At 44.6% G+C, this 8,635-nt stretch overlaps 1 protein-coding gene across 4 annotated transcripts in view; it reads right to left on the bottom strand.

Annotated features, from left to right (window-relative positions):
• BTBD9 (BTB domain containing 9) overlaps positions 1–5,700 on the bottom strand; it is a 300,205-nt gene extending 294,505 nt beyond the window's left edge. For 2 of the 4 annotated variants that reach the window (XR_012158194.2, XM_073338552.2), the window contains exon 1: positions 5,554–5,699. The gene's annotated coding sequence lies outside the window, so the exon portion shown is untranslated. Of the gene's footprint in view, positions 1–5,553 lie in introns of all 4 variants that reach the window. The other 2 variants (XM_073338551.2, XM_073338553.2) reach the window with 2 other exon arrangements.
• Between the last annotated feature and the right edge of the window lie 2,935 nt (positions 5,701–8,635).

Raw genomic sequence — 8,635 nt, forward strand, 5'->3', positions numbered from 1 at the left:
GTTAGGAACCATTAGGAAAGGGATAGATAATAAGACAGAAAATACCATAATACCTCTATATAAATCCATGGTACAACCCCATCTTGAATACTGCAAGCAGACCTGATCGCCCTATTTTTTAAAAAAATACATTGGAATCGGAAAAGGTACATAGTAGGGCAACAAAAATGATTAGGGGTATGGAACAGCACAATATGAGGAGAGCTTAAAAAGACTGGGACTTGGAAACAAGACAAGTAAGGGGAGATACGATCGAGGTCTATAAAATCTTGACTGGTGTGGAGAAAGTGATTAAGGAAGTGTTATTTACTCCTTCACATAACATGACAACTTGGGGACACCAAATGAAATTAATAATCAGCTGGTTTAAAACAAATGAAAGGAAGTACTTTCTTTACACAATGCACAATCAACATGTGGAACTCTTTGCCAGGAGATGCTGCGAAGGCCAAAACTATAACAAGGTTAAAAAAAAAAAAAGAGAGGTTTCAGAGTAGCAGCCGTGTTAGTCTGTATTCGCAAAAAGAAAAGGAGTACTTGTGGCACCTTAGAGACTAACAAATTTATTTGAGCATAAGCTTTCATGAGCTACAGCTCTCTTCATCAGATGCATTACAGAGATTAAAATTTATGTGAGCATAAGCTTTCGTGTATTTTCTACTGTATGCATCCAATGAAGTGAGCTGTAGCTCACGAAAGCTTATGCTCAAATAAATTTGTTAGTCTCTAAGGTGCCACAAGTATGCCTCTTCTTTTTGAGAAAAAAAAAAAGAGAGAAATTCCTGGAGGAGAGGTCCATCAATGGCTATTAGCCAGGATGAGCAGGGATGCAACACCATGCTCTGAGTGTCCCTAGCCGTGGTTTGCCAGAAGCCAGGAGTGGACAACAGGGGATGGACCACTCAAAGACTGCCTGTTCTGTTTATTCTCTCTGAATCACCTGGCATTGGCTACTGTCGGAAAACCGGATATTAGACTAGCTGGAGCATGGGTCTGACCCATTATGGCCATTCTTATGTTGTCCCCCTGAGGGAATGCTCAGTTGAGCAAAACTCAAATGTCTGAAACCAAGGAAATGCACAGTTAAAGCTGCCCATGGAACCTTAACCCTCCCTTCTTGGAGCAGTGCCCCAGTAGGTCTTATTAAGACCCATACCTTTGCTCTGCCAGTACCATAGTTGCTGAAATGTACAAGCTCTTCACCTCTTCTTACAACCAATTCACTCTCCCCCACAGGATTCCATCTAACGCTTTTAAAGGACATAAAAGTATAAGAAAAAGAAAGGAAAAAAAAGGTTGCCCATGCCATATCCTCCCTGGTCCCTTGGAAATGGCAGTAGCCAATGGGAATTATTTGCATATACTCCAGGTACAATCAGTGTGTCAGACATTATGTGTACCTTCACTAAAGAGTGAAAGCAGTAGTTAGGTCCTGTTGGTAAAGGTGTGTTTGTGATAATAAGGACAGGTGTGGATTATCTTGAGGTGTGAGACAGACCTGTGATTATGCTCTGAAGAGATCTCTGTTTGGCACACTTCAGTGTATATGAGCAAAGAGAAGAGCTGCATGTGCACCTTTGGGATCCATTATGCATTATTTCAATACAGAATTATGTAGGTTATGTAAGTAGCAAGGTATAGGGCTTTTATTACAAGGATTATTGTCAGCAGTGAGGTGGAATATGAAAGGATTTTAATGTTATAATGATGGTACAGTGAAAGTGTAGGTTGAGAAGGTATCCTATGAATAAGTGTAAGGAGGTTGCAAAAGGCTGTGAAGTGGTTCTTAAATTGTACATGGGTGGTACTCTTTCTGCAGAGTTGGTTAAGTGCCTGTGTGAGGTCTGGATCTGGAACCTCCTGAATCTTAAGCCAGGTCAACACTACATACCTATACTGGTATAACTACACCACTCAGGGGTGTGAAAAATCTACATCCCTGAGCAACATGGTTATACTGACCTAACTCCGTGTGTACAGTGCTATGTCAACGGGATAGCTTCTGCTGTCAACATAGCTCCCACCTCTCAGGGAGGAGGGGATTAACCAAAGTGCTGCAGCCACGCAGCTGTAGTGCTGTATGTGAAGACAAGCCTTTCTAGTGCCAAGGGCTAACGTTACTTGTGTCTATGTGCATACTGAGGCACTGCTTGAAGAGGGTAAAGGGAAGGTGGCATGGGCAACCTTCCACTCCCTTTATATCCTTTAACAGTATTAGATGGAATCCTGTGCGTAAGAGTGAATGGGTTGTAAAAGAAGCTGAAACATACATGCTCTTCACCAACTGTTGAAATTGTTCTTAAATACTATTCACTATTTGAGCCACCAAAAACTTAGTAGGGGCCATGCATTACCAAAGGTAAAAACTGACTGAGACCATTTTGACCCACATCACAGCAACAGCTGGATCTCTAGTTCTCCACATACACCAAAAAAACCACCCTGGAAATTAAAAAACCCCCACAAACAGCTATTTTATTCGGGGATTATATCTCCAGAAACCTTGGCTCAAATGACCTCCAATTTGGGTCACTAATCCTACTCTGCATTCCCACAAGGCCCAGCAAATTAAAAAAAAAAAAACATGAAAACATGTGGATTTTAAAGCATTGTCCTTTAAACAGGACAGATAGGGGGAAAGGGCTCCTCTACACATCCATCTGCAGCATATAAGGCTCTGAAAAGCGTGAATAAGAACATGCCATGGAGATGAATACAACCTGAACTAATAATTCAGGCTTGGTCTACACTGGAACTTCATCGGCAAAACTTTTTGTCATTCGGGGGGGGAGGGGCGGTGTGTGTGTGGTTTTTTAACACCCCTGAACGACAAAAGTTTTACAGATGAAAAGCACCGATGTGAACAGTACGTTGTCGAAAGCTGCTGCTGCTGCTCATTGGGGTGGAATTTTTCTGTATGCAGGTGAGCTCCCTCCTGCCAACAAACAGCAGCTACATTGCTCACCTTTTAGCAGCATGACTGTAGCAGCACAGCCGTGTTGCTAAAAGCTGCATAGTGTAGCCATAGTCTCAGACATGAGAACCACTTCATTTATCCCAGTGGTTGTTTCCATGTCCCTCCTAAGTGTTTCAGAGCCTGTGATATGCATTAAGTATGCCCATTCTCAGCTCCCAACACAAAAAGCAAGGACTTCCCTATATCCTGGCTCATATGGGGACAGGAAGGAGATCGAACTCTCCCAAAAGGTCAAGCTGCCCCCATCCCCCAAAACTGGCTCACATGGAGCAGGGTAGGGAGGGGGGTGTCCAACCTCTGTATATGTGCATGGGCCCTGCGGATCTTGGCATACACAGACAGCAAAGAAAGGGGCTCAGTCACCCCAAGAGGAGCAAGCCCCCCTATACCCCTGCTTATATGAGGGGGTAGGGAGGGTAGCTCAGACCCACAGAGAGGGGCAAGAGGTCTCCAGATATGGGAACACACACACAAGGGGAGAATATGGTGCTGACAGGTACCCCAGCCTCTATTCTACACCAATCCTGCTGGCACTCACCCCCATGTCCCCCTTCCCAGTGTCCCACCCCTCCAAAACCCATAATCCCCAAGCCTCCCTCACCCCTCTTCTACTACTCACCACACTATTTATCCCCATCCATTTGCTAAAGATCCAAACCTCTCTCCATCTATTCCCTCACTCCTCCATCCCCTAATACCACTCCCAGGAAGCATTCGTGCTAATTTTTTCCTCCTAAAGACTTTGATTATACCCCCCCAAAAAATGGAATTGCCACCACAATTATCCCACTCACAAGTTACACCAACCTTCAATCACTTAACCCATTCACTCCTTTTATCTTACATGGGGACTTATGATTAACTTATCCTGTTATTAGACAAGGTGGGTGAACTAATATCTTTGATTTGCTCAACTTCTGTTGGTGAGACAAACTTTACACAGAAGTCTGAGGAAGAGCTCGAAAGCTTGTCTCTCTCACCAACAGAAGAAGTTGGTCCAATCAAAGATATTAGCTCACCCACCTTGTCTCTCTAATATCCTAGGACCTACACAGCTACAACATTAAGTTATTAAGCAAGGGAAGTTATCCTTAGTTATGTTAATTGAAGGATTAGTTCACAGCCAGTCTCAAAGAGGTCAGTGATTCATTCAGTCATTAGTACCTATCAATTTAGCAGTACAAGGCAACAGAAATCTTTTTTGGGGGGAGGGAGGTTGTAACATCGTAACCCTTGCTCAAATGATCCCAAATTTGGATTACTAATGCTACTTTGCACCCTCATGAGGCACATCAAATTTCAAAGAAATGTGAAAAGGAGTACTTGTGGCACCTTAGAGACTCACAAATTTATTTGAGCATAAGCTTTCGTGAGCTACAGCTCACTCACGAAAGTTTATGCTCAAATAAATTTGTTAGTCCTAAGGTGCCACAAGTACTCCTTTTCTTTTTGCGAATACAGACTAACTCGGCTGCTACACTGAAAGAAATATGAGTAACCCTTTGGATTTCAGAGCACTGTACATGCTGTAAGACTCAAAGCTTGTAAATGGTGCCATTTTTCTGTACTGGTGCGTGCATGCTGTAAAAAAACAAAACCAAACCCCATCTTAAAAACTTTCCTCAATTTGGGTTCCCCACAGACTTAGTAGATACCATGTACCAACTTAAGAAAAACTCAGATTGGGACCATTTTGAGCTGCATCACATCAATAGTTTGATCTTTAGCTCCAAGCCAAAAAAAAAAAAAAGCCATCTAGAGACTCTCAAAAACAGCTACTTTTTTCTAGGCTTCTGTCGTCACAACTGCTACCTCAACTGACCCCCAAAATTGGAGTCACTAGCGCTACCCTGCACTCTCCTCAGGCACACTCAACTCCAAAGAAATCCAACTAAATCCATCGATTTTAGGGTATTTGGAGAGGTCAAGCAGAAGTCATAATGCAACTTTAACTAGACTGGCACTGCCAGGGCACTAAAACAAGTGCTAGTCTCTGAAGTGCCACAAGGACTCCTCGGTTTTTTTGCTGATACAGACTAACACGGCTACCACTGAAACCTGTCACACTATGGACGTTGCTTCCCCCGCGCCCCTTTCCTGCTCCCCACTACAGGCCATTTCAGGTGCACTCCCTCCCTCGCACAATAACAGGGTTTCTACAGCGGGCCCCCGTTTGTGCTCCCCAGTGCCGGGGACCACGAATTATCCCCTCACAGCGCTGTGCCGGGGTCGTATTCGCTGGCCCTGACATGGCGGCGGGCGGGTGCCAGCCGCGGCCGGAGGGGAGGCAGCGGCTCGGCCAAGGGCCGGTCGGGACGGAACAGCCTAAACACCGACCGCGGCGTGCAACCCTTGACACACAGGAGAGCAGGCGCCCAGGCCGGGACCGCGAAATCCCCAGAGGACGCACAGAAGCCCTCAGGGGGCGGAGGGGCCCGCCCCCCGCTCACACGCGGCGAGGGGTGCGCGCCCCGCCACCACCCCTTGCCGGGGCTGCGCGCCCCCTTGGTGGGTGGGGACAGAGGACAACCCCGGGCGATGCTGCGCCGGGCCAACAACAACCCCCCAGGACTCACCGGCCGGAGCGGTGGTAGCAGCAGTTGCACCCTCCCCTTCCTCGGCTCGGCACCGCGGCGTCACTACGTCATCCCCCCTGCACGTTGAGCTCCCCTAGCAACGACAGACGTGCCCCTACGTGCTGACGTACATAGCAACAAGGGAGCCGGCGTGACTGGCTCTATAGCTACGGCCTCGGGACGCCCTAGGCTTGGGAGCTGTGTGCCAGCGCTGCGGGCTCGTTCCCATCAGCCCCGGCGCCCCGCTGGGGTCAGTAACGACCTGCCTCATTGAGCCCGGAGTCGCTGAGCACTTTCCCTCTCTGGTACCCAACCCAGGGGCAGCGGAAACGAGTGAGATCGTGGAGATGGGTGGGGCCTTCTCCTCAGCCCCCTCCCCCCAAAGAGTTTTTAGTTTGTGTAAAAATTATTTCCTGATGGTAATTTTCCCTTTACTGTTACTCACACCTTCTTGTCAACTGTTTGAAATGGGCCACCCTGATTATCACTACTAAAGTTTTTTTTTTCCTCCTGCTGCTAATAGCCCAGGTTAATTAGAACAAGCTGTACTTAGGGTACCTTAGAGACTAACAAATTTATTAGCGCATAAGCTTTCCTGGGCTACAGCCCACTTCATCAGACGCATTCAGTGGGAAATACAGTAGGAAGATCATAGAATCATAGAATATCAGGGTTGGAAGGGACCCCAGAAGGTCATCTAGTCCAATCCCCTGCTCGAAGCAGGACCAATTCCCAGTTAAATCATCCCAGCCAGGGCTTTGTCAAGCCTGACCTTAAAAACCTCTAAGGAAGGAGATTCTACCACCTCCCTAGGTAACACATTCCAGTGTTTCACCACCCTCTTAGTGAAAAAGTTTTTCCTAATATCCAACCTAAACCTCCCCCACTGCAACTTGAGACCATTACTCCTCGTTCTGTCATCTGCTACCATTGAGAACAGTCTAGAGCCATCCTCTTTGGAACCCCCTTTCAGGTAGTTGAAAGCAGCTATCAAATCCCCCCTCATTCTTCTCTTCTGCAGGCTAAACAATCCCAGCTCCCTCAGCCTCTCCTCATAAGTCATGTGTTCTAGACCCCTAATCATTTTTGTTGCCCTCCCTAATCATTTTTGTACATATATACACACACAGAGAACATGAAAAAATGGGGGTTGCCATACACACTATAACAAGAGTGATGAGTTAAGGTGGGCTATTATCAGCAGGAAGAAAAAATAAAAACCTTTAGTAGTGATAATCAAGATGGCCCATTTCCAACAGTTGACAAGAAGGTGTGAGTAACAGTAGGGGGAATAAATAAACATGGGGAAATAGTTTTACTTTGTGCAATGACCCATCCACTCCCAGTCTTTATTCAAGCCCAAATTAATTGTATCCACTTTGCAAATTAATTCCAATTCAGCAGTTTCTCCTTGGAGTCTGTTTTTGAAGTTTTTTGCAGTAGTATTGCCCTTTTTAGGTCTAATCGTGTGACCAGAGAGATTGAAGGGTCATTACACTAAGTAAAACTATTTCCCCGTGCTTATTTTTTCCCCTACTGTTACTCACACCTTCTTGTCAATTGTTGGAAATGGGCCATCTTGATTATCACTGCAAAAGGTTTGGTGGTTGTTTTTTTTCCCAACAATTATTATCCTGCTGATAATAGCTCACCTTAACTGATCACTCTTGTTATAGTGGGTATGGCAACTCCCATTTTTCATGTTCTGTGTGTGTGTGTGTGTATATATATATATCTTCCTACTGTATTTTCTGCTGCATGCATCCGATGAAGTGGGTTTTAGCCCATGAAAGCTTATGCTCAAATAAATTTGTTAGTCTCTAAGGTACCACAAATACTCCTTGTTCTTTTTGCTGATACAGACTAACAGGGCTACCACTCTGAAACCTGCCACCTTAATTAATTACTCTCGTTAGAGTTGGTATGACAATCCCCATTTTTTCATGTTCTCTGTGTATATATATATATATATATCTTCCTACTGTATTTTTCACTACATGCATCTTATGAAGTGGGTTTAGGCCACAAAAGTTTATTCCCAAACAAATTTGTTAGTCTCCTAAGGTGCCACAAGTACTCCTTGTTTTTTAGCGAATACATGTTTTTTATTGGCTTTTGTTAGTTTGTCATGTCAACATTTCAGTTTTAATAATTATTCCCTAAAGGTTTAAATGAGTCCCTGTTAATCTTCAGTAGCTGAGGTGGTATACGACAAATCAACAACAGTTAGACTTTGCTTCTTTCCATGAAGCAGAGATGAAAGCTCTTTCTCCTTTCTCAAATATTCAAGAGTGCGATCTTGCCATCAGTCACCTCAACTACTATTTTAGTTATATTTTCATTTACACATATTAGTCACCAAGAAGCCCAAACCACAGCGTCTTCCCATGCATTTGCACAGAAACAATTGACTAAATGCATGTTAGTTAATATGATTTTTAACTGTCTCTAAACCCACTTATCTCCCACCTCCGCTCATTCAACCCCTCATGTCGTTAAACACTCAACAAAGCAGAGCAAGAAACTGTCACTCATCCCATTTGTGGAATAAGATATTGTTCAGTCGCTTGATTACAGGACTCCATACAAAATTACTCATTCACATTTCCAGTCACACATATACTTTGATATGTAATGGAGTCATCCCTGATGTAATACTAAAGAGGAACAGTGCACCTACAATGTAAACTGTGCTCATAAGCATCTAATTTTGAAATATTAACAAGATTTGTCATTTTGACCTTGGTTAGGCTTTCCTTTGACTTTCACTTCGGATTTCTTTCTTTAGTACCACAAAAACTATGTAAATTAGTTCACTGTAGAAAACTCCACTCCCATCACTGGTGCAACTAGTGGACTAAATAATCTCCTAATGCAGTGCTACTCAAAGTGGTGGTCCGTGGACCGGTGCCAGTGTGTGAGCCATTGGCTGCCAGTCTGTGCGCACATTGGAAAAAAAAGATTGCCGGTCCCCCACATCAGATAGCTTGAGAAGCACTGTCCTAATGCACCATGGCAAGCCTGGAGATCTTGGAAATGCAGGAGGAAGAAGCCACAGTTAGCACTCCTACTTCTGTTATTT

The sequence above is a fragment of the Lepidochelys kempii genome, chromosome 3 (genome assembly GCF_965140285.1).
Source record: "Lepidochelys kempii isolate rLepKem1 chromosome 3, rLepKem1.hap1, whole genome shotgun sequence".
NCBI lineage: Eukaryota > Metazoa > Chordata > Testudines > Cheloniidae > Lepidochelys > Lepidochelys kempii.